Genomic DNA, 27,048 nt, shown 5'->3' with positions numbered 1-27,048 from the left:
AACTTACAATGATGAAGGGCAGAGGGTTGCTTAAGAACTACTGAGAGATTTCAGCTGCTGTCTGGGCTTTCACTGCCTTTTTACAGCCCCCTTTCTTTATGTGTTTAATGCTTTTTTTCTGTGTCATTTCATTTTATTTTCAACTTTACTTGTAAACTAATTAATATTGTTTTCTTTGAATTTGTGGATTTATTTGGTTGTTACCAACATTAGGTGACAATTCAGCAGTCAACAGCACCTTTAGAAATATATATATTTTTTATAATATAATATATAGAGTTAATTTTAAGCTCGCGACCCACCTGCAAAATCGCTGAGGCCCACTACTGGTTGAGAATCCCTCCTCTAATGCAGTATTGGATGAACACATTATGTAGCCTATTCCTCTGTCTTTTTCTACTTTGGAGAAGAGAGGAGATAAAGGCATCGCTGCTTGAATTGACCCTGGAATGTTTTATTTATTTATTTTTTCATAAAGGATTAATTAATAAGCATTGGACTCGATGCTATGGTTCTTTTACATGACAAATTTTTCACACATGAATGCAAAAAAAAAAAAAAAAAACGTATGCGAAAATTTAGGACTTCAGTGTGCCTTTAGTGCGATATTCCTAATTATATAGTACTAGTGAATGGGCTCATTCATTCATTCCTTCATTTTCTTTTCAGCTTAGTCCCTAATCTGGGGTCACCACAGCAGAATGAACCAACGCTAACAGATGGAGAACATGTAAACTCCCAGCCTGATCTCATGAGGAAACGTAAGTATTTTACATTTTTTCAGTTTAGTGGCTAATTCAGTCGAGTTCAGTTGTACGAAAATGTACGATTTTAAAAAAGAGGTGTGGCACCCAACCCCACCCCAAACGTCATTGGGGGATGAGAAAAATCATACTAAATTGTATGAGTTAGATTGTACGAATTCATACAAATTATCCACTAAATGAAAAAGTTGCCGTATGATTGCGTTGAAACTCCACATAAATGGTTTAATTTTGACAAAGTTCTTGAGTTGATTGATTGCTGTTGGTCTGTTACTCCATGTTTAGCTCCTCATTGGCTGTGTTTGGTCCCTTTATTACTTCTTGCAGCTATAATTTTGTACTATTTGTTATTTCCACATCCTTTTCTTGTTGCTTTCTTTTCTTCAGAGAAAATATTCCATATCCTCCATAATTTTCATGATGTGTATTAACAAATTGCCTTTTTTGACTGATGTATTTCCTCCTGCTTAGCTGACATGTTCATACATCCCATCATTTTAATTATTATCATAATTCATGGGAACACCATTTTTTGGGGGGTGGAGTTTGTTATATTCCTGTCAAAACCGGTCGTTAAATGCTTTAAGATATGATCATGTCCTGTCAGGGACTACTTCAAATCAGACACTTCTTTTGAATAGGATATTTCTTGATGGCCTAAATTTTAATGAACGGCACCCCTCTCATGTTTGGGGTTTGATATGAAATGGTGCATTGGCATCCTTGATCTCCTGCAGTCATCCTCGAGGTGTTCTCTAATATGGCTGAGAGTGACATGCCTCGACAGTTAGCATTTGCACATCAATAAGGCAATGCAGAGCTTTGACCCAATTACAGGGCTGGAGATCAGTGAGTCTGGAGCTCCGGTGGGCTCAGCTTGGCAGGGTCACGGGGAGCCGGGTCACTCCATCGGCTCTCAGTCTCAGGGTCAGCCGGTGGTCAGGAGATGAGAGAAAGCACTGCCTTTAGCCTTTGAGTGCTGTCATCTTTTCCTCTTATCTTCCTCTCTTCATCTGCCTCTTTCTCACAGACACATGTGCACATCTCATCTGCTGCTGAATATTGGGCCTCTTGCCTTTTTATACACACACATACACACACGCACACACACACACACACACACACACACACACACACACACACACACACACACACACACACACACACACACACACACACACACACACACACACACACACACACACACACACACACACACACACACACACTTGGGGTGCTTCCTCGGAAAGGGTAAAGGAGGCAGTGTTATTTTTAAAAATATATACATTAGAATTAGGGCTAGGCAGATAAACGATAACGATGAACGAAAACGATAAATCACAAAAAATAACGCTAAACGATAATGATACTTAATGAGACAAAAATGATAAATAAAGATAATTTGCAATAAAATTTGTCAATAACATTGACAAGCTCTTGATTTTTTTAATTTTATATTGATCTAAGAGCCGATCACACAGCAAAAATGTGCAACAATGGGAATCTAGAAGTGTGTTGATATTAGAGATACACCAAATTTTTCAGCCACCAAAAATTTATTGGGCAACAATATGTCATGCCATTTAATGGACCCTCTAATTTTCATTGTTGGGGTATTCTTTTAAATCTGGAAGCATTAACATCGTATATCGAATATATGTCGTCATCGTTCAATATGGAAAATAATTATCGCGATTGCATTTTTCCTTGGCTGTGATTTGGATTATTGTCTTGCTGAAATGTCCACCCTGGTTTCATCTTCATCATCCTGGTAATGTAGATGTTGGACTGAAGCAGCTAATATTATTTTACAAAGATGAAGGGCAGAGGGTTGCTGAAGAACTACTGAGAGATTTCAGTTGCTGTCTGTGCTTTCACTGCCCTTCTACACCTCCATTTTTTCATGTGTTCTATACTTTTTTCCTGTGTCATTTTATTTAAAATAACTCCATTTGTAAACTAATTAGATTTCTTTTTCATTGATAGAAGTCAACAGCACCTTTAGAAATATGTTTTTTGAGAAAAATGGCCACATGTACTTACTTACATTTACTTATTTCCCCAAATATTAGATATAACCGTATAACTGTTAATAAATTAGTGAATTAATAAACGTTAATATAGTAATCACACACACACACACAATTGTAATGTCATTACTAGCATTATCTATTTAATTTTTACATAATTTATTTACCTATTAACAGGTGTAAGAAATTTATGTCCAAAAATCACAAGACTGTGCTCTTTAGATTCAGAATTTCAGAACAGTATACAGAGTTCATTTATATAAAATATTCCCATGTTGGCCATTTTGAATTTTGCATATATTTATTTTTAATTATAGCTATATTTTACAAACTTATTGGTGTTTCATTACAAATCTTGGTATGAGTTTTTGTCAGCATTTCCTGAAGATACCCAAAAGTATTTGTGGTCAAAATATATTGACATATAAAAAAATTGCAATGGATTTTGATTAATTATGTCTGTCGCCATGTAATTCCACGCATCATGCAGTGAATGTTTGTACCATGGTGTCATACTTTCCAGAACTTCCTGCATGACGTTTCGATTAGTTTTGAAAACCTATTTCCAAACTCTACCTAGTCCATTGCGGTCCTTTTCACCAAAATATATCGGCTAAAAATATGTAATGCCATTTAATGAACCCACTAATTTTTATTGTTGGGGTATTTTTTTAAATCTGGAAGCATTAACATTTTATATCAAAATATTTATAGTTATCATTCAGTAAGGAAAATAATTATCCCGATTGCATTTTTGCCATATCGCCCAGCCTTAATTGCAATATTGCCTCTCTCTTTGTTTGATTTTCTGCCCTTGTAAAATAAAGAGACTTTTACTGACTTTAATTTCTATAAATCAGTACATTATCTCGATTTGTTTAAATTGAAATGGTGTAACAAAGGAGCATTGTGCTCTTGTTCTTGAGCAGAATTGTTTTTAACATATTTCTTATAATTTTATATTAACGGTAATTTTATCAAAGGTTAGTCTAGTTAAGCAAAAGAATAATCCCGGACACAGGTGTCAAATCCAGTTCCTGGAGAGCCGCAGCTCTGCACAGTTTAGTTCCAACCGTGCTCTAACATATTTACTGTACCTTATTAAGGTTGGAACTAAACTGAGTAGATCTGCGGCCCTCCAGGAACTGGATTTGACACATGTGATTTAGGAAAATGTGTGCTTCATCTATAATTTGAGCCATTTTTCAAAAGGTGGTAAAAGTTTTTAAATAAAAAAATATCTAAATGTGTGGCTAGGTGCAAGGGTATATTGTCCAATATTCCACTCTGTGAAATCTAGTCACCCTGATCCACATGCAGTTTTCTGCAACATTTTGTTCATTTAAGACTACTGCCAAAAAAGTACTATTCTGACATTATTTTGTTTTTGGTCTATTTAAGCACAATACGGCTCACAAGAATTGCAGATATTGATTGTTGAACTCAATTTAGATCATTGAGTATAATCTAGAGCAGGGATGTCAAACTCAATTCCTGGAGGGCCGCAGCCCTGCACAGTTTAGTTCCAACCCTGCTACAACACACTTACCTGTAGGTTTCAAACAAGCCTGAAGGACTTGATTAGTTTGAACAGGTACTGTATGTTTAATTAGGGTTGGAACTAAACTGTGCAGAGCTGCAGCCCTCCAGGAATTGAGCTTGACATCCATGATCTAGAGTCTAGACCAGGGGTGCTCAAACTCTGTCCTGGAGGGCCAATGTCCTGCAAAGTTTAATTCCAAAACCAATCAGATACACCTGGGCGAACTAATCAAACTCTTACTAGGCTTTCTAGAAACATCCTTGCAGGTGTGTAGAGGCAAGTTGGAGATAAACCTAGGACACCGGCCTTCTACGACCGAGTTTGGGCACCCCTGGTCTAGACAATATTATGCATCTTATAAATCATAATGCAACTGTAGCCAAAATATGCATAAAAATGCATAGACCATAAACTATATATGACACTGAACTGTAAGAAAAAGTTCAAAAGACTCTTAAGAGACTCATTAGAGACTTTGCCTTGTCATTCATAAGTCTAGCATGCCACTGACACACACACTTGCACACAAACACACATTGCACTCATCACGCTGTAAAGTGACCTGTCAGTCAGCCCATTCCCACAATCCTTCACCTCGGCAAAGAGTGGAGGAAGACTTCTCTCGGCTCCATGCCTTGTTAGATCTATCATCCCTTTAATTAATAGTGTTTTTACGGCAGCGTCTGAACTGTGTCATTTCCATTATTGGAAAACCCAACGCGATTAATGAATAATTTTCATTTTTGATCCATTATATCATGCCAGTTGATCTCTTTTCCGCGCGGCTGAATGATAGCGTCGTTTTCTGCCCCTCGATCAAATTTAATTTGGCCCTCTATTATATTACAGTGTTGCGACTGAAGTGTCAATTTTTGTCAGGCAATTAGAAGCTATAACCTGTGAAGCTAAGTTTGATAGGCATTGTAATTGGATTGTTTCAGCAATAGCTTGCAACGCTTATAGCTCTTTTTTTTCCCTCTCGTTTCCACCCGTTTTCACTCCTTCCTGGCTTCTGATACCAGCACTTTCTATATGTGTAACTTCAGAGCAAATAAAAGATGGTGGTCTGAAAGGAGAAGCTAAGAGTGCTAGTCTAGCAGAAACTCCCCCTCTTTGTCGCTTTGCCAATTTGCATGGATTTGCGGTACGTCTTTTTCTGCTTTTGTGCTAGATGTTTGTCTATTCATCTTGACCCTGCAAGAAAAGCATAGTGCTACATTTAAAGCTCTTGCTGGCAGAATTGTGGCCTTTGTTGGTCCTGACATGGATATAGAAAGAAAAAAGTAGCTACACTGAGGTTAAAGTAAGAATCCAGTTATATAATCTTGAATATATTTTGCTGTTGGTTCAAATAAATGAATATGAATCTTGATTATGGTACAAACACATGTACATGTATATCAAGTGAGGTTTAATATTAAACTAATTTCGAGAGGAGCACATGCACATGATTGACCCTTCTGGCCTGCATTAGCTAATTACGATCCTCCAATCAAAGGATCCCAAGTCACTATATATATATATAAAAACTCAACTATTTAGTCTCCACTTCACTTCCTAATCTGCAATTGCCTCTTTGAATATCACACTAACTGTACAAAAAAAAAAAAAAAAATACTACTAATACTTCCCTTCTTAGACTTTACAGACCTGAAACTTGCCTTTAGTACTTATTCATTGTTGCTCTTAGTTGTGTAAATTGCTTCCTTGTCCTCATTTGTAAGTCGCTTTGGATAAAAGCGTCTGCTAAATGACTAAATGTAAATGTAAATATATATATATATATATATATATATATATATATATATATATATATATATATATATATATATATATATATCCTTATTTCCTTTCTACAACTATCTTTCTCTGAAAGAAACCCTGCTCCTCCACTTCTTCCACCTGTATCCAGAATGAGCGGCACGGTGGCACAGTGACTAGCACTGTTGCCTCACAGCAAGAATACCAATGGCGCCGGGTCCACGCTGGGAAATTGGGTATTTCTCTGTGGAGTTTGCATGTTCTCCCCGTGACCACATACTGTAGGTTTCCCCCAGGTTTCCCAGTTTACTCCCATCATCCAAATATGCTCTATATTAGAGACAAAATAAACCTAAATCTTTTTTTTCTAAATGTCTTGGAAGTTTACCTTAGCCTCAGCAGCGGGGGAGTTTTGAGATCGACCTGAGCTCAATCTCCCCTCGCCCTGCGAAAGGGAGGGAGCCCTAGGCCTGAAGATTCCTTGAGCTCAGGGCTCTCTCCCTGGACAGCATGTCAAACAAGCTATTTATGAACCATGAGCTAAGTGAGACTTCCTGCCCTATCATACACCCGGCGCAATAAGACACAAGATGTGTTTTGCATGGTTTGTTGCTATTTTTAGACCTGTACAACCCTAATTTTCACGTTTTATGCCACGTTGTTTAAATAGCAAATCTATTTGCTCCACTTTGTGAACTGATGGGTGTGCTGGTCTAAAAAGGAGGTGTGTTAAGGCGCATTGTTGGTGTGGTTGCTATTTTGAGAAACTGAAATAGACATCACCGTTGACCAACTAAAAGCAGGTCTAAAGTCCAGCGCAGATCGTGTAAGTTATGCGCCTATGCAGGTACAAATATTTACACATTGATTAATACACACATGATCTAAAGCAATACACAGATATCTTTACATATTTGTGTATTGCTTTAAAAAAAATTAAAGGATTAAAAAAAAATTAAAGGATTAAAATGTTACAAAAATTTTTATTTTCTACATGGTTATAAAAACCACTGCCTCCATGTCTTCTTTATGTCGGGGGCTTTTTTCAGTTTATTCATGACAATTTGCATTTGTATAATGTTATTATTATTATTAGCAGTATTTTTTATATGCATATTAATATTTTTTTTAATGAAACAAGTTTAGATTGGTCCACCTGTTGGGTTTTGGAGATGTTTTCATCACTATATAGGGCATTAATATAGGACGTGTGTTTGGATATAACTCAGTTTTTTTTTTACCACACTTCGTTATTATTGTTCATTTATTCCTTTGCTGGAAATTAGAACTGAATTTAGAAATAGTTTTGAAACAAATCTTTGTGCTTAACAAACTAAATTAAAGATGTAGGCTAATAGATGTCTTCAGTGGTGTGAGTTTTGATCGTTTTCTTATCCATGAATGTAAAGGAGTAAAGAGTGAAAGTAAAGTAAGAGAAAGTAAAGAGGCCGAATGGAGGAGGCTCGTTCTTTATCCTCACTGAGAATTTAACTGTTTTCTCACTAGTAAAGCGCAGCAAATGCAACATGGTGTGACGCAACTGATTTTTAAAGGGAATGGAAAATGACAGTCTGATTGGTTTTATACACGTTATGCTCAAAACACACCCATAACTCATTGAGAGAATAAGCACAACCCTGTTAGACCATGCGCCGCAGCGCAAAGCATATTTTTCTGTCCTTAAAATAGCAGAAGTGGATTTGGACATGCCCTTAATGTTTTTGTGACATACTTCAGACTGCCTATATTATTCAAATAGAGCCCCTTACTTTACATGAATTGTTCTATAGCATATTCTACTGACAGTCAAATCATTGTCATGAAATGTTTCCATCTACAGTACTACATTGGAGAGAAAGCAATTTGGAATTGACTGACTTATTTTTTCTTTGATTGACTGATGTTTTCAGCCCTCACAATTTAGAACAAACTTATTTTCCAGTTCCACAAAGAAGTGAGATCTATATGTGCATAGTAGTTTGCTAGTATATATCAAGTCATTCAATTGTATTATATGTTCATGCTTAAAAAAAGCACAATTGCTATTATATTTTAGGATGGCTAAATGTCTGGCAAGTGTTTCATGATGAATGATCACCAAAACGACATGCTTTTCTGAGTTAATTTGCATTCATAATGTTGCATGTTATTAATATTATATCTCATAGTATCGAATTATATGCATTTATCCTCACAGCCTTTTATTTTTTTGACATTCTTAATGGTAAAATTACCTTACAAAGCCATAAAGGAAACACAATTTTGTAAGTTTTATCTTTAAATGTATTCCTGAGCAATGCTGTTTAATTAAACATTCAAGTTTATTTCCCTTTTGTCTTTCCCTAATATTTTTTGTTCCTAAATGTTTTTCTTGCTTTTGCAGTTTAGCTTCAAATACTTTAGAAATCATTTCTGTATTATGTAATGTAGCGACTATGAGCTCAGTGTTATTAGCTCTATTTTATTAGCTGAATGCAAACTATCCACAAAGAAAGCACTGTATTATACTGATCTCACAAGAAAATGTACAGCAGGAAAATAAGTATTGAACTGTGTTTTGGATCATTGTCTTGCTAAAATATCCATCCTGGTTTCATCTTTATAACCCTGATAATGTATATGTTGGACTGAAGGAGGTAATATTAATTTAATTTGACGAAGGGCAGAGGATTGCTGAAAAAATACTGAGAGATTTCAGCAGCAGTCTGTGCTTTCACTGCCTTTCTACACCTCTCTTCTTTCATGTGTTCAATACCTTTTCCCTGTGCCATGTCATTGTATTACACATAACTTCATTTGTAAACTAATTAGATTTGTTATCTTTGCAAATATAAATTTATTTGGTTGCTACCGACATCCGGTAAACATTTCAAGTAAACAGCATCTTTAGAAATATGTATTTTGAGAAAAACGGGGACATGTTCAATACTTATTTTTCCCACTGTTACTAATTTGCCTTCAGCCACTACGCCCCTCGCTGCTGGAATCAGCTTCCAGAAATGATCAGATGTGCTCCAACATTAGGCACATTCAAATCGAGACTGAAAACACATCTGTTCAGCTGTGCCTTTACTGAATGAGCACTGTGCTGCGTCCGACAGATCATACTATTATGTTTTTCTTTTTCATTCTTTTATAACCTGTTTTAACTCATTTTAATCTGTTTTTAATATTTTATATTGTCTTTTTTATTCTTTTTTATGTAAAGCACTTTGAATTGCCACTGTGTATGAAATGTTAATTTTCAATTTATATAAATTAATTTGCACAAAAACATAGGATTTTTAAAAGGACTCTTGTCCCCAAACCCCACAATCATTGGAGGATGGGTAAATCATACTAATATGTACAAATTAGATTCATAAAAATGCACTAAATCAAGCCACTCATTCCAAAATGTAATAATTTGCCGTGATATTGTGTTGATCATACCACGTATTAGACTGCATTTCAATTATGTGGAAAAAGACATTGATCTGAGATGAAACTGTTTCAAAATCCTACCTGTGTGTTACTATATAATCTATCATATGCAGTTGGCAAGAACATAAACACAGCAGTATTACAGCAGCATCAATAGTGAAGTGTTTTGATTACATTTTCAATATAATCAACAGCTATAAACGAGAGCAGACGACTTAGTATGAAACAAGAGAATGAGTGTGCAATACAGAGTAGTGCAATACAGTGCAGACCTTTATTATTTGTTACTGTTATCAGCTTTTTTAGAGGACAAAAATCCGCTAGATGGCACGATTGGCCAATCAGATTCAAGTATTTCGGAGAGTCCTGATATAATTACGTTTTTCTCTCTGCAAACAATTATATCTTCAACATACACCAGTGTTTACAATGCTATGCTATGGTCGCACATGTCAGATGTGTATCATTAGTGAATTAAAGAGCTAAACTGAGGTGTGGAGTCTTGTTAGATGAGCTCTAGTGTCTGCGATGAGAGCTGTTAAAAAGCTTCGCCTGTGTCGAGTGTTCTGCCCTTTATGGCAAAAAAGCAAGGCCTTTTTCAGTCAGAAAGTAAATTAGGCTTCTCGTAACGGCCTATTTTTTGTCGCCTTTTCTTTCTCAGCATGACAAGAACTGTGACACGGAGTGTATTGGCCAAATTAATGAGCACTTCCTAGTAGGGTTTCAGGAACACATTAAAACACTCCTGAAATGAGCCCTGTTCAGATTTTTTTTTGCCACAATTCTGTGTCAATGCTTCCAAAAAGAGACTCGAGACTTTGTCAAGTGTGTTTTTTTTGTGGACTTGGCTGTAATGGAGATGCTTTTTTAGTTGGAGCATCTAAATCGGAAAGACAAATGCTTTATGATTTGCCCTTTCAGCTGGAAATGCAGGTGTCTTTGTTAGAAATGCACGGCGGTCAGAAAAGCTGCTCCTACATGTAATTACCAAAAGATTTTTGGCATACACACCAAATGATTTTTCCCCCAGGAGTCCCAGTAAACACTTTCCCCTTCCTTCACAGTAGGAGGAAGAAAAATTATACATTCGGTCGACTGAATCTGGAGATGTGTTTTGTTTTCATAAAACTCTTAAGTTTTGTCTAAGTGATGTCACTTTGCATAGTTTATTCCTGTCCACTTTGTTACTGTTAGTTAATCCGTAGCGCTTCTTAAGCAGTTCTGTGGGCTTTACTGTAGTTTGGTACATCTCTAGCCTTTATTATTCTCGCTTTGCCTCATTTGTAAATAATTGGATGCTCAATATTGATTACATTTAAAATAGCAGTAGCTTTAATTCATTAGCCCTGTTTTATCAGCTAATTGTACGGTTTCTGCAAAGAAAACAGTAGTTAGCAGTACTGTCATATCACTTAGCACACAGCATTTCAACTCATAGACAGTGATGAAAAGAGTATTAAAAATCATACTTAGGTAAAAGTACCATACCTTGCCTAAAATGTAGTGGCAGTAGAGTAAAAGTATCTGTTGTAAATATTACTCAAAGTATAAGTAAAAAGTAGCCCTTTCAAAAGTACTCAAGAGTAGTGAGTATTATGCTGTAAAAAGCTGATGCATTGTGGATGTGTGTAAACGTAACATTCTGTAGTGCTCTATTTATTGCCCAGCAGTCACATAACGTCTATTACAAGGTTAGATTGTGAGGCCGTAACGTGACATCAGGTGACCAAAATTCAATGTCTATCCAGCATCTAAGGACAAAGTTATTTTGTTGTCCAATAATGATGTCAAATGACGTTGATATTTGGTTGATTAAAAGTACCAATACTGCACTAAAAAGGTACTTTCAAGAGTTCGCCCTCAGCTGATGATTGATTATGGAGAGTGTTTGGCATGCTGTGCCGGGAGAGAGCCCTGAGCTTGTGAGATCCTCGAGCCCGGGGCTCCCTCCCCGTTGCAGGGCGAGAGGGGAGTCCGAGTTCAGGTAGGTCTCGAGAACTCGCCTGCTTGATAATGTTGGAAGTAGATTATAATGCTGAGAAGTGTCTATGCTGTAAAATGTAGATTTGTCAATTTACTTAATTACATGTTTTTGGTCTGTGGGAGGAAACCGGAGAGCCCGGTGAAAACCCACGCAAACACGGGGAGAACATGCAAACTCCGCACAGAAATGCAGACTTGGCCAGGTAGTGTCTGAGCTGATGACATTCTTGCTGTGTGGCTGTGGTGCTAACCATTAGGCCTCCGTGCTGCCTTGACAAGGAAATGCTGAGTAGGGGTGGAATGGGGGATTCTTCAAGACGAAGATGGCTGAGGTAAGCTACTCTCGTTATTTATAATGGTTAAGGAGTCGTCTGATTGGTAAATCAGTGTTAGCTAATGTGGACCAGGTGCTATCAATCATAAGCACGTGCTCCTCTCGAAATTAGTTTAAAAATAAACTTCACTAAGAGAAAGTAAAAGTACACAAGTAGTTTTTAAAATTACCAGGAGGCAAAACAAACATTTGTTGATTTGCAACCTATGTGCATAATTTATGACAATGAATGTTAGACATTATTTCATTCATGTGTGTATACTTGGAGGTACTTGGAGGAGCAACCGATACAGAATCCTCTTGTCCTGCTGCTTGGGGATGAACTAAACTGCTCTCAGACATTTGTTATTGTTGGAGGAGTGACACTAAATTCATGGATTTAAATAAAGCTTTGCCAATGTATTAAAAGCTGTGTATTTTTATTTACATATAAAGATTACTACTATAATAATAATAATATTAATAATAATTTATTAATATATAGTGGTGAAGCCACTTTTTGTCAAAATAACCTAACAAATTTGTTGTTTTTGTAACCCAAATTGTTGGGTTAACCTTAACAACCCAATGGTTTGGGTTAAAATAACCCAACTGAAGGTCGGTGCCAAATTGACCCACCATTGGGTTACCTGTTGGGTTATTATTAATCCAACTGTTTTAAGTGAGTATGCTATTTTCAATGATTGTTGACTTTTGTTGCCATTTGTCTTTTATTTTCTTCATGTGTGTTGCATAATTTCCATCCAGCTTCCAAGCATTGACCACCTTCTTAATCAATTTTCTGTTCTGATCTCAAGCCTAGGCAAATAACTGAGTAAGCATCAATCTGAGGCTGCATTTTTTTGATGTCATTATGTAGACTTCTTACAAAGTATTTTACAGTATTTAAAAAATACAAAATACAGGACACTAAAGTATTCTGATACAAAATATTAAGCATTTTTCATAAACTCCATAAAATACAAATTACAAAATTCTATTTTGTATTTAAAATACGCATTTGGAATACATGTATCATAAATACTGCCCATCCCAGCATGGCATTACACACATTTCTGTACTTGCAATCTACACGCATACACAAACACACAGACATAGTTGAAACACTTATTTTGGGTAGTAAAAAAGATATTTTGAGATTGTGTTTATACACTCTTGATAATATGCTGAAATCTTTGAAAAAAGTATACTTTTGATGATCTGTTGAGACTAAGAGTACAAAGAGTTTTGAAATTGTACCAATTGCTTGTTAAAATTGCTCCAAACAATCATAAAAAAGCCACTAATCCATAGCTCTTTTTTTCTCCTCAGCAGCTCTGCAGGCTTTTCTGTAGTTGATACGTCTCTATATAGACAGTCATTATTATTCACGCTTTGCCTCATTGAGACATTTGCCTATCAGACGGGCCGGGATTAACATGTGGCTCTTCAGCACCTGAAGCGAGGTGGAGAAGGAGTGGAAGAGGCACTGATTGTTTATGCTGGATCCCAGACCCCTCTTCCCTCCCTCTCCTACTTTCGGAGCACTGGTCCCGTCGCTCCTGGCAACACCCCGGGTGACACGGGCACCGCCGATGCCTCCTGAGACAGTTTGTGTCACCTCACAGTCAACATCACGCTTCTGTTTCATGTTCAACCTGCACAGATAATAAGACTCACACATGTTCAAAGTGGAAAGAAAGAAAACTGAAATAGAAAAAGATTTTACTTAAAAAATATAAATAAATAAATAAATAAAAAACAATATTTAAATAGAAATACAATCAAATATATTCAAAAATAAATACAAGTTTCTAGAAATCATTTTTCTCCTTGTGTGTAATTGCTGCAGTTTAACCAAAAATATATGATATGAAAGAAAAACACATTCATATGTTTTTTAATGGACTTTTTTACTATAAGTTAGATTTTGGAAATAAATAAACTGTAGGATCCGTTTGATCAGCATTAGTTTATTTATTCCTTTTTAATTTCTGCAAAAAGCATTGCTTGTTTTATATTGAACAAGAAATATGGTATTATGTACATGTGATGATTTAATTGACAAAATGAAAAGATATGGTTCATGCAAGTGATGCTTTGGCAAAATAAGAAAAATAATGAAAACTAAATAATAAAACAATGAAGAATGAGGTCAAATGTCATTATCAAGTGTGTTTAAATCCCAAATATAGAAAAAAAAAAATTTGTTGTTTTTTCTAGTGTAAATCCTTCAAAGATATTGCCAGTATTTTGTTAAAGACTTTAATTTAAAAACTAATGTGCAAAGGGGAAAAAACAACAACATTATTTATTGTTGGCAAAGAGATGCTTTAATTAGCAGAACATGGTGTGAATGTGTTTACAAAATGTAATAAAAATTCTACAGACATCAGAGGTCATTATAAATGGTTTAAATATAATTGTAGAACATCTTTTTTGGGGGATGTGGGTGGTGGTCGGACGTAGACTTTTTTGAAAGATATTGCCTATTTTATTCTATTACAATCATTTTTCTTCATCCTTAACCACTTATATATAAGGGAAAAAATATTTAATGTGATTTGATGCAATTCAGGATTTAATTAGTGAACTGTGGTTAAAGCATGTGTTTAAATACAAGCTGTAATCATATTACGTTTCCTGTATGTGTATGTATACAGTAATTTATCTCTAGATTAGCCAGCAATATCCAAAATGTATGCATATTATTCTTTAATCAGTAAATGTGGTAAATGTAGCAGTTGTGTTCACTAATATCTATCTATCTGTCTATGTATATATATATATATATATATATATATATATATATATATATATATATATATATATATATATATAGTCACATCTGTGAAGTACAAGAAAATACTATTTCCTACGTAATAATTTTAATGTTTGACTACCTTTATGTGTGTGTGCGTGTGCGTGTGTGTGTGTGTGTGTGTGTGTGTGTGTGTGTATACATATAAAGAAAAGGGGAAATACTATCCAAATACTATTTCCTCCGTAATAATTTTAATGTTTGACTACCTTTATATATGTATGTGTGTGTATTTATATTTATATATATATATATATATATATATATATATATATATATAGAGAGAGAGAGAGAGAGAGAGAGAGAGAGAGAGAGAGAGAGAGAGAGAGAGAGAGAGAGAGAGAAAAGGGGTAAGTTATAGATCAAGTAGTCAAATATTAATATTATTAAGTAGGAAATAATATTTTCTTGTACTTTCTTCACAGACATTGCTTTTGTTCTATTTTAAAACCAAGACTATGCCAAGAAAAAAAATATGCACTGATTTACTTTATGTCAGTTTATGCAAGTGATGCTTTAATTGGGAAAATGTGAGAAGACAGCTGTTCACTAAATGAAAAATAAAATAATAAAGGGGTTGGGTCGAGTGGTAAAGTTAAATACAAACAGTAGAAAATAATGTTTTTTTTTTTCTTGTGCAATTTTCTCAAAGACATTGTCAGCTTTATCCTATTATTATTACTTATATTTTTTTAATTTTAACACAACATATGCAGAGAAAAATCTGTAATTTTTATAATGTAAACTTAAAAAAGCCATGCTTTAATTGGCAAAATGTGGTGAGACAGTAATAAAATAATGGAGCTTATAACTCAAGTGGTCAATTCAAGCACAAACAGTAGCTAATAATGTTTATATTGTATAGTTTCTTCAAAGACATTGCCTGTTTTATCCTATTAGAGAATATTTTCCTCTTATATTCACAAACATGCAAACAAAACATGCATTAACATTTTGAATGCATCTTTTTGTAAGCAAATGCTTTAATGAGCAAATTTATCGTGCTTGTGACACACACACACACACACACACACACACACACACACACACACACACACACACACACACACACACACACACACACAAACACACACACACATATGCGCACACATACACACACCGTATCTAGCAAATATCAGGAAGTGCTGCATTTCTGTGTGCACCTTTTTTGTGCCAGTGGAGGGCAGAATTACATTTCTGAAATTCAATCCGGCAAAGTTGATTAAAATGCAATGAGAACAGCTCTCCTGCTAATGTTGTTGATATCGAGTATAGTTCCTCCACTTTTCCTAAAGGATACACAGCCGTAACAGGCAATAATTCCAGTCGCTCAGATTAAAATACACACCAAGGGCATGTTGATGAGACTGAAGACTGAATCGCTCTCCACGCCGTACACACAACTTTAAACAAAAAGGGGGATTTGTCTCTTTAAGCACATGTTTAACTGTACAAGTCAACGATAACTCGCCTAATGCAACTTTGCATCTTAATTACAGGTGATAACGAGAGAATGGAGACTTCTGTGTCAACAGTTCTGACCCCAGAGCAGATCTTTCCTTGATTTCTTTCTATTTTTGCATTTATCATATACTGACAGATGAACTCCAGAGCCAGATCAGCTAGAATCAAAGTGAATTGAAGACTTGCAGAGCCGTAAATGTCTTTAATGAGTCTGTTTGAGTGGCTTTAAAGAGAGAGATGTGGATGTCTAAACTGCTGCCACTTAACAGACACGTTGCTTTATGCCGCTCTGCATTTGCCACACTTGGATCAAGTATATTAGCTGACAGGAAAAAAAAGAAAGAAGGTTTAAAATGAGAAATTGCATCTTCGGGCTTGATTTATTTACAGCGAGACAAAGTGTTTTGTGTATATTGGTGACATTGCTGCAGCATTGCTTAAAGATTAAAATGATTATCAAGAGTGTATAAATACAAATTGTTAATGTATATATTTTTCCTTGTGTAATTGCTGCTGATTTGTTCTGTTATGGTCTGGTCACAATAATCAATATATCGACTTCTCGTACAACACATGGACATGACCTCAAAAACTTTTGGTTATGCAATATATATCGCCAATGTTAGCAACGATTTAGCTGATTGCACATCTCTTTTGGTGGTGTCAGTGTCAGAAAAAACCTATACTATTTAATCTAGAACTAATATACAGTATATTGCTAATGTATTATACTATATAATATATTAAGAGTTCAGATGCAAAAACCTCTATGTGCCATTTGAAATTTTCATCTAAAATTAGCATTTTTTCAGGCTTGTTTGTGACTTCAGTACCTTCATTGTTATGGAAAAGAATAGGTTATTTTCATTGCCTTAAAAGTGAAATAACTGAACATAAATATAGGAGGCGGAGAAAAACAACTTTTAGAGGTAAATTTCAGATGTCACTTAGAGGTTTTTGCATCTGAATCCTTCATTTACACTGTAAAAAATTCAGGGTTTCACACAATTCATTCATGTTTTCCAACAAAATCGATTAAGTTAACTTAGCAAATTTAAGTGGATTGAACATAAAACAATTAAGTTGTCTCAAAAAAAGTTACAAAATGTGTTGTTTCAGCTGATTTTTTATAAGTAGTTTGAACAAGCAGAAAAAAATACATTTTTTGAGTGTAATAATAATACTAATGTATTATAGTACTTAGTCTAAGGTGAATTTGATTTTTTAGCTCCTGTTACCTTGCACTTTTTTCTTTATTTTTCTTATTATTATTTATGTTTTACACATTCTGATTCCAATGTTTTATTAAACTATTTTATTTTAATTATTAAATTTCTTGATAATTCAGAATATCTGTTCCTTGAAACGGTTTACTTGCATTATGATGCTATTATATTGCCACTCTGTCATTATATAATTAGTGCCATAAATTGGTACTAAAATGACAATAATATCATATCACAAATGTTTCTGCTCAACAAAAAATACATACCAAGATTGGCCTATTATGATCATGTAATCCTCATGAGCAATATGTGAAAAAAAAAATGCATACAATTGTTTTGTTCATTTTTGTGTGTGATGTTTTAGTTGGAAAATCGTGGTGAACATGAAAAGAAAGAAAGAAAGAAAGAAAGAAAGAAAGAAAGAAAGAAAGAAAGAAAGAAAGAAAGAAAGAAAGAAAGAAAGAAAGAAAGAAAGAAAGAGACATGTACAAATGTGGACAAAATTGTTGATACCCTTTTATTGAAAAAATAAAAACTACAGTGGTCACTGACACAACCCGAAATCAAAAAAGTAATGATTAATTAAATCAAAAACACTGAACATTAACTAGATATTGCTTTCGAATCGTAGTTCAACTCAAGCATTAAAAAAGGGCTGAAGAAAATTGAAGGGTCCCTGGATCCGCATATGCTGGATCAGCATAGGACCTTAAGCCAGGAATTGATCTCGGGTCGCTGTGAGTACCCCAGTGGTAGATGTCGCCATACTTTACCACTAGGCTATTAGCACTGACAACCTGCCTAATTTTGTTTATTAGAAGTTATAAATTATGATCTTATTTTACATCCCTAATCCTTCCCAATACAAAACCCTATTACTATGAATAAGCAGCTAATCAGTTGTTCATTGAGCTAAACATTAAAATAAAGAGTGACTAAAACAAATAAGGAAATGCTGTGAAAATGTCTTTTGATGTTAAACATCACTTACAAATACAGATTCCACAGGAGAGCTAATCATTTTGCCTTCAACTGTAAAGCCATTATGGGAAGTGTTTTCAATACACGGAACTACTTATAAATATATATTGTATATTATTTAGGAACAAAAGTGCACAAATTTATATTTAGGTAAAAAAAAGGTATATTTAGAAAAAGCTATCACCCCTGTGACAGCTTTTGTACCTGTATATACAGTAAATATACTTAAATACTAAAGTAAACTATAAATATATGCTATTTGATTAATTTATAAAGTCGTAAACTTCATTATTGAGGTCATTTAAATAAATAAAAAGAAACTGTAGAAAATGTATATGTTTGTGTATTTAGATAATTTCTGCAAATATATCATATACTGACCTAAACATAGATAAAAGTCGTGTGTTGCTCTGCATTCTACTTTTAAATCAAGCAAATTTTCCAAAGCAAAAAGGGAAGGTTCAAAAATTTGAAATTCCAGCATTGGCCTCCATTTATTTAAAACACCTCTTTGTGTTTATTGGTGACATCACTGAAGCATTGGCCCGGCCGGGTGTTTATTGGGCACCTTGAAAAACAAATTGGCGCTGCTGATCTGGTTGCATGATAATAAATAGAATATGCCAATCAAATTAGAGCTGTGTGTCAGTCTGGACTGTCTGAGAGAAGCAGGTTCCAGTCCTGTAAACCGAGCGTATCAATAGCTCATTTTAAAGGTCGCTGGCCTCATTTGTGGATATTTGGTACTGTATGAGATTTGAATTTTAATGTGGACAGCATTTCTTTTTCTGGAAATTGTTCGGTGAATGTTGAATGGATGGACATCGAAGAAACATACTGTTTGCTTATGCAGATTTAGGTTGAGGCAATGGTACATTCAGAAAAGTACTTTTGCTGCCTGCTTGTTCATACTACTTATTTGAAATGAGTTGAATCAACAAAATACTTACTTTTAGGGACAACCTAATTGTTTATGTTCAATCCACTTAAAACTTGTAAAAGTGTTTAAGTTAACTTAATTAATTTGTAAAAAAAAAAAAATAGTGGAACTCAGCATTTTTTTTTTACATGGTACTGGAAGACAAAAAAAATTGCCAAATTACCAGGCACTTTTAATATTTCTTCATTAAGACTAAATTTGCAGCTTTATTTGTTTTTGTTTTTAAAAATGTGTCCATTTTATTTATATTTTATATATATAAAACATGAGAATCAAATAAAAAATCGACAATTGTAACTCAATCTAAACAAATTTACGAATACACTTAATAAGACTTTTTAAAGGTGTTATTGTTTATCATTTTCCATGTAATTACTGAAACAATTACAATTAATTATGCATTAATATATGCAACACTAAACCTAACCTAAGCCCTAACCATATAAGTGCTTGTAATTAATTACCATTACTCAGTAATTACATGAATCATTTCACTATTACAAGGACACCTTAAGATAACGTGTAACCATAAGCTTTTATATTGACAATCAATCAATCAATTATATGTTAAATGTTAAAAAAAAAAAAAAAAAATAGTTGACCATTTGGGGTTGAAAGATTTTTTTGATGTAGTTATTTTCTAATTTAACAATGTACACATAATATTATTTGTATTACTATTATTATATTTGACATCACCAAAAGCAATAATAATAATAATAATAATAATAATAATAATAATAATAATAATAAAATACAATTGGGGTGTCAAATAAAAAATTTAAATAAATAAAATAAAATTATATTAAATTAATAAACAAATAACTAAAAAAAAAAAAAAAAAACATGTATTGACTTTGTCCTTTACAATCAGTATAAACCTATTTTTACTTAAGGTCCTTCAAGTGGGAAGTGCCACATCGCTGAAAAGGGTTTAGATTTTGTGGGAAGAAAAAAAAAACTGAACATCAATATTAAAGAACAAGCCATTAAAACAGCTATTTAATATGCTAAACTTCTGCTATTATACATCTTAAATGAATAAAAAAGGGAAATAGTAGCATATTGACGCTTGAGAAAATATTCAATTAGCCCCTCTATATTATATGTTCTCGCATACGATTGCGCTGAGGCTTGTTAAATTGAGATTAATTTAAAATTCACACTTACAGTGTGATCACAGATCAGAGTCTTGTTTTAATTTTTTTTACTCTTGGTTACTTCACTGGAGACTCAACAGAGGAGCTCCAATTTCCACAGCATTTCTAAACAGACTGGATGAATGGAGGCAAGACTGCAGGTCTGTTTTAAAAACATTAATAATAGTAAAAATAAAATAAAGTTATCATAATACTTGCCCATTTGATTGATTACGCTAAGAATTGCAAGTTTTCATATGCAAACGAGGCAATCTTTCATTCAATCTGTGGTAATTTACATACATTTCTAGCACAAAATCAGAACTTTGCAGTCAGACTCAAATACAGTATGTATATTTTTTCTTTTTTTTTTTTGCTGTTCAAAAGTCTTTACGAAGGCCATTTTCGGAATTTCATTTTACCACTGCATAATTCAGAGAATATTGTGAAATAAAATAAAGTAAAATTCAATTAAAATACTCAACATTTATTTGTAGACTAAAATGTATATAATGAGGTAAATTATATATAAGCACCCCTATTAAAACTAATTTAGAATATAGATAAAACTATGAATAAAATTTATCAAAATTATTTAAAAATATTCAACATTTCTGTGTAGAATAAAATGTTGAATAAAAGGCAAATTATAAATGAACACATCCATCTGTAAAGCTAATTCTGAATATAGATAATATAGTGAATACATTCAAAAAAAGATATAAAAATTATTTGTAGAATGAAATTTTGTATATAACAAGGCTAATTATATATGAACACATCCCTCTGTAAAAAATCATTCAGAAAACTGAACGAACTAAAAACATTCTATAAAAAATGAAGAAAAATCCTTGTATAATAAAATGTTGCATATAACATAAGCATATATGAGTATGAATTTTTATCCATTTCTCAGTGAATATAGGTAATATATGTTGGTGCATTTGAACAAAACAAATTTATTAAACACATGGGGGGATGGGGGGTGTACTCATATATGCTGAGCACTGTATATGAACACATCTCTCTGTAAAAACTCATTCAGAATATAAATAAAATATTCAAAAAAAAATTTGTAGAATAATATGTAGTATATAATGAGGCTAATTATATGGAAACATCCCTATGAAAAGATAATTCTAAATTTCTAAAATTGGTGTATTTAAGTGCTCCAGTAGTGAGCATTTATGACAGCACAGAAGAAAACAAAACATTCAGAGAAGACAGCCTTTTAAAATATGTTTTGTAATTAATTACGATTAATAATTAATAAATATGTTAATTCATTACAACCACGCATAGATAAAGTACATCAAATAGCACTGTTGCCTCACAGTTTGAAGGTCACTGGTTCGAGTTTAGACTGGGTCAGTTGGCACTTCTGTGTGGAGTTTGCAAGTTCTCCCCACGTTCGTATGAATTTCCTCCAGGTGCTCCGGTTTCCCCCACAGCCCGAAGACATGAGCTATAGGTGAATTAAATAAACTAAAATGGCCGTAGTCTATGTATGTAAATGAGTGTGTATGGGTGTTTCCCAGTACTGGGTTGCAGCTGTAAGGGCGTCTGCTGTGTAAAACATTTGCTGTATAAGTTGGTGGTTCATTCCGCTGTGGCGACCCCTGATGAATAAAAGTGACTAAGTCGAAGGAAAATAAATTATTAATGTGTGTCTACAGCGTCTCACTTTAAAACAGAAGCAGAAAAAAATGTTCAGTGGACACAGACCTCTGTATATCCTAATATTTACTAAGGTTTAAGGAGATGTATTTGATAGACTCTCTTTTATTTTGGCGGCCATAGTATTTGCATTATTATTTTGCATGGATATTTTGTATCTCATATCTTCTCCCCACCGCCAGCCGTTTATCCTTGTTCTTTTTGCTTACACAAAAATATTTGGGAGACAGAGCAATCAGTCTTACTTTGGCACACATTTCTGAACGGCGCCGTTGGTAAATTTGATCTTTGTATTGCTCCTTCACAGAAGCAACCAAACATGGCAGACTTCTATGACATCAGCAGAAGTATGTTAATCTTTCTTTGTGAATTATAACAAGTCGTTTCTTCATTCTGCAAAAGAAGGTGTCTGGCGCGTCAGAGTGATGCATGCTTTACTCATGGAAATGTGATCTTACTGGCTGAGGCTGATGACTGATCTCCAGTGCAGGAAAACAACAACACCGTCTCCTTACACATGCTTTAAACACACACATGCAGCCTTTAGCCAAAGGAGATGATGAGGGCCTGGATAAGCAAAAGATAAATAACATAAATTTTTTAAAGATGTACAAAAGATTTAAATCTGTACAAAGGGAATGACTATCCATTTTTTCTAAATGTAATATTCTTTTGTTGTGTACTCACATCATTAGCTGTTGATGCATGTTTGTGTCCACATTAAATTAAATGTACAAATCAGAGCATTTAAATGCAAGTGCCTACTAATAACCTTTGTGGATATTCATTCATTAATTTTCCTTCGGCTTTATTCAGAGGTCGCCAAAGCAGAATGAACCGCTGACTATTCCAGCATATGTAATTATGCAGCGGATGACTTTCCAGCCGCAACCCAGTATTGGGAAACACCCATACACTCTCATACTCATACACTATGGACAATTTAGTTTATTCAATTCACCTATTCCTTTGGACTGTGGTGGAAACCAGTGGAAGTCATTTCTTTTAGTCTGGCTGGAACAAAAGCAATTTGTAAAGTACATTTTTAATTGTATTTATTTTCTGATTGGCTACAATTAACAGAGTTAACAGAATTAACCTAGTTAAGCCATTAACCTGCACTTTAAAGGCCCAAGGTGTTTTTTACATGCATTTTTTACTTACTTGCCTATTGGAACCTAATTAAAACCTAGTATCATATTTTAATTTGATGTACTTTTAGAGAAAAATTATGTCCATATATGTGGACTTGTAGTCCAAATTGACATGAAACACTTTTTCCTGGCTGTTTTGTAGTGCATATTTAACATAGAACTTTTTGACAATCAGAGAGTAAAAACAACATAATTTTTTCCATTTTGGACAGTTAAAAATATGTTTGGGACTTTTCATATGCTGTAAAACTGTTGCAGGATGACACTGTACTGTATGTCTGGAACAAAATAAAGAACATTCAAAGTATTTTAAATAGCCACTTAAGAGCTAAAATGTGCTGTCCATGTAGGTGGCCACTAAGCCCCAGGAGGTTAAGCTAAATAGTATCTTAAAAAATAAATAGTAAACTTTTATGGACTGCCATCATGGTAAAGACAAAAAAAATCGTGTTATTTGAAATTACACAGTAAAAAATTATCGATCAATTAGTCATGACAACATATGTTTTTAGTTAATTGTAAATTAATAAATTAAGTTAATCATTCGTTCTTTCATTTTCTTTTTGACTTAGTCCCTTTATTAATCAGGGGTCGCCACAGCGGAATGAACAGCCAACTTATCCAGCATATGTTTTATGCAGTGGATGCCATTCCAGCTGCAACCCATCACTAGAAAACACCTATCCACTCTCATTCACACACACATACATATGGACAATTTAGCCTACCCAATTCACCTACAGCACATATCTTTGGACTTGTCAGGGCCACTGGAGCACCCAGAGAAAACTCAAACAAACACAGAAATGACATGCAAACTCCACATTGAAATGCTAACTGACCCAGACGAAGCACGAACCAGTGACCTTCTTGCTGTAAGACATACCCACTACGCCACTGTGCTGCCCTAAGTTCATCATGTTCTAACTTAGTTTTAGAAGTTATGCAAGATGTTCTAGGTCAGCATTCATTCATTCTCTTTTCGGCTTAGTCCCTTTATAAATCCGGCGTCGCCACAGCGGGATAAACTGACAACTTATCCAGCATAAGTTTTCCGCAGCGCATGCCCTTCCAGCTGCAAACATCCATACAAACTCATTTACACACAACACGTTCTCACTCCCAACTCATCATATACTGACACTTGGTCAGGAACCCTCGGCGTAAGTTATTGACGCACAGGGTACCCCTTTAGCGTCATATTTAGACGTGCAGGGATTCCCTATAGAATCTCATACAATACGGACAATTTAGTCTACCCTATTCACCTATACCACATACCTTTGGACTTGTGGGGGAAATCAGAGCACACAGAGGAAACCCACGCAAACACGTGGAGAACATGCAAACTCCACACAGAAATTCCAACTGACCAAGCCGAGGCTCGAACCAGTGACCTTCTTGCTGTGAGGTGAACTTGCAAACTAAACCTTATTATATTTTAAATGAAAACAAATGGGGTTAAAATGACAGTTTTTGCAACAGCACAATGATTCTTTATTAATAATAGGTGCATGAAAATATGCATGAAAACATTTTTTGGGCAATAACATTGAATGCTATATTAGTGGGTGTCTTCTGCTAAGTTGGTTAAAAATGAATAATATTTTTTATGAATTGCTAAAATAATTAAATAAATATCAAAAAATGATATTTTAATGCACAGAAACAAACAAAAACAAACCTAAATGTCAAACTATATTACACTAACACCTTTTTTGCAGATTTGTTAATCTAAAGTTTCAATAGAACAGAAGTGTTACCTCAGACTATTCAATTTTAATCATATTTATTTCAGTGTACATACAGTCACCATTCAAACCCACACCTGTTTCCATAATCAAAGTTTCGGTGGTGACTTCTACCTCTTCTCCAGGCTTCAAAAAAATCACCCAGAAGCCAGTGATAATTGGCGGGGTTACAGTCGGAGCACCAAACTCTCAGACCCACAATGACAAGTTTTCCAGTATTCTGTAGGGAAGTGCACTTTCCTAAGCGCCATCCTAAACGGCTTTGGCACTTTTGAGCTTTTGATATACAGTGGCATCCTGCAATCTATGGCGCGTTTTAGAAGAGATGGAGAAAAGGGATGGAAGGGGGGGTGAAGCCGGTCCCAGGAGAGGCACCACTTCCCCTTGTTTATGGGGCATCCTAATTGGGCCAGTGTTGTCAGACAGTGTGATGTGACTTCTAAAGCGCCGTTTCCCTGAGAAGTGTGTGTTTGAGTGTTTGCTTATGTGCACACATGGCGTTCAGACTCTGCCCTGTGGCTTCCTCTGCTGTTTCCTGTGTGAGCGGCCCAGACTCGCCGTCCTCCTCCTCCAACCCTCCCAAATGTATCATCTCCGCCACCGCCGCCACACGCGTGGAGGTTCGCCCACCTGCGCTCTGCCCGCCAGAAAGCCGCAGGTTCAGAGCGCTGGATGGCAGGAACTTCCCGCTGTCGCCCCCTTCTTTTTACTCCGCTTCCAGCTGAGGAAGAGTGGGTGAATACGGCAAACTTTACCTGCTACGCCACGCTCGTATTTATAGCTCGGGTTTTTGCATGTGTTTTTTTATATATATATGCATCTGCTTACCGACTGACAGCGATTTTTATCTTGTTTTCATGTCTGGCAGTGACACAGATATTGTACACACCACATGCAAAAGGGAAAAGTGCATGAACATTCATATTTACATGATTTATTTTTATTCATTTTTTATTGTGATTTTGAAAAGGTAATATTAATAGTTTATAAAGGTTCTAATACAAAATGTGTTTATTTTAGCTTGCTTTTGATTATTTTTAGTTGGAAACAAGGCTGTTCATGTGTTAACGTAATAAAACATTTTATTTATTTAATCTTTTTATTTATTTATAAAATGCAGCTCAAAGTGGTTCCAAGGTGAAAAATAGGATAATCAATGGGACCAAATGCTTTTAAATATAAAATATCAAAATATGAGTGAAATAATGTATCAAGTTAATCTTAGGGAGATACAAATCTGTAATATACATTTTCTGACCGGTACTTATTTAAATACAAAAACAAATTTCTAATTCAATATTATTTATTTATTTTGAATTAATGAAATCTTATTACTCACAAAAGGTTAAAACCTATTGGCTTGAAGCAAAGTGGCAAATTATAAGGAAATAATTCTCTAAGTATGGCAGACAAGATATTCTGGTGTGTATTGTGATATGTTCAAATTAAAGTATATATATATATCTATATATATATATATATATATATATATATATATATATATATATATATATATATATATATATTGTTTGATTTTAGTTGCACTTTAATTCAATTCATTTTTATTTCTATAGCGCTTTTACAAATGTAGATTTTATCACAGCAGCTTACCATAGAAGTTCTAGTAAGATGTGTTAGTCCAGTTTTCAGAGTTGAAGTTCAGTTTAGTTCAGTTCAGTGTGGTTTAAATTTCACTGCAAATAGGGCTGTTAACTTCATAAAACAATTAATTTCTATAATGTAAAACACAGAACAAATTATTTCACAGGTGAACATAAATCATAATCATATTACATAATTAAATAAGACTGATCAATTATACAAAATAGTGCTAAAAATAATCGCAATTACTCATGTCCCCAGACCTGTAACTATTAAAACACGTTTTCCACCAGTGACGCAATCTTATCACTTTCCTGTTATTTTCTAAGTTCTGGCAACTTTAGCCACCAAACCACATTTGCCAAAAAACAATAACAGAACAAGAGTAAAGACGTCCAAACAGGATGTGTTTTTACTTCCAATAACAACTAGATGGTGCTCAATGAAACAGAACATCTCGATAGTTTTTGAAAAAG

The sequence above is a fragment of the Danio rerio genome, chromosome 17 (genome assembly GCF_049306965.1).
Source record: "Danio rerio strain Tuebingen ecotype United States chromosome 17, GRCz12tu, whole genome shotgun sequence".
NCBI classification, from domain to species: Eukaryota; Metazoa; Chordata; class Actinopteri; order Cypriniformes; family Danionidae; genus Danio; species Danio rerio.
This window is presented reverse-complemented; position numbering follows the sequence as displayed.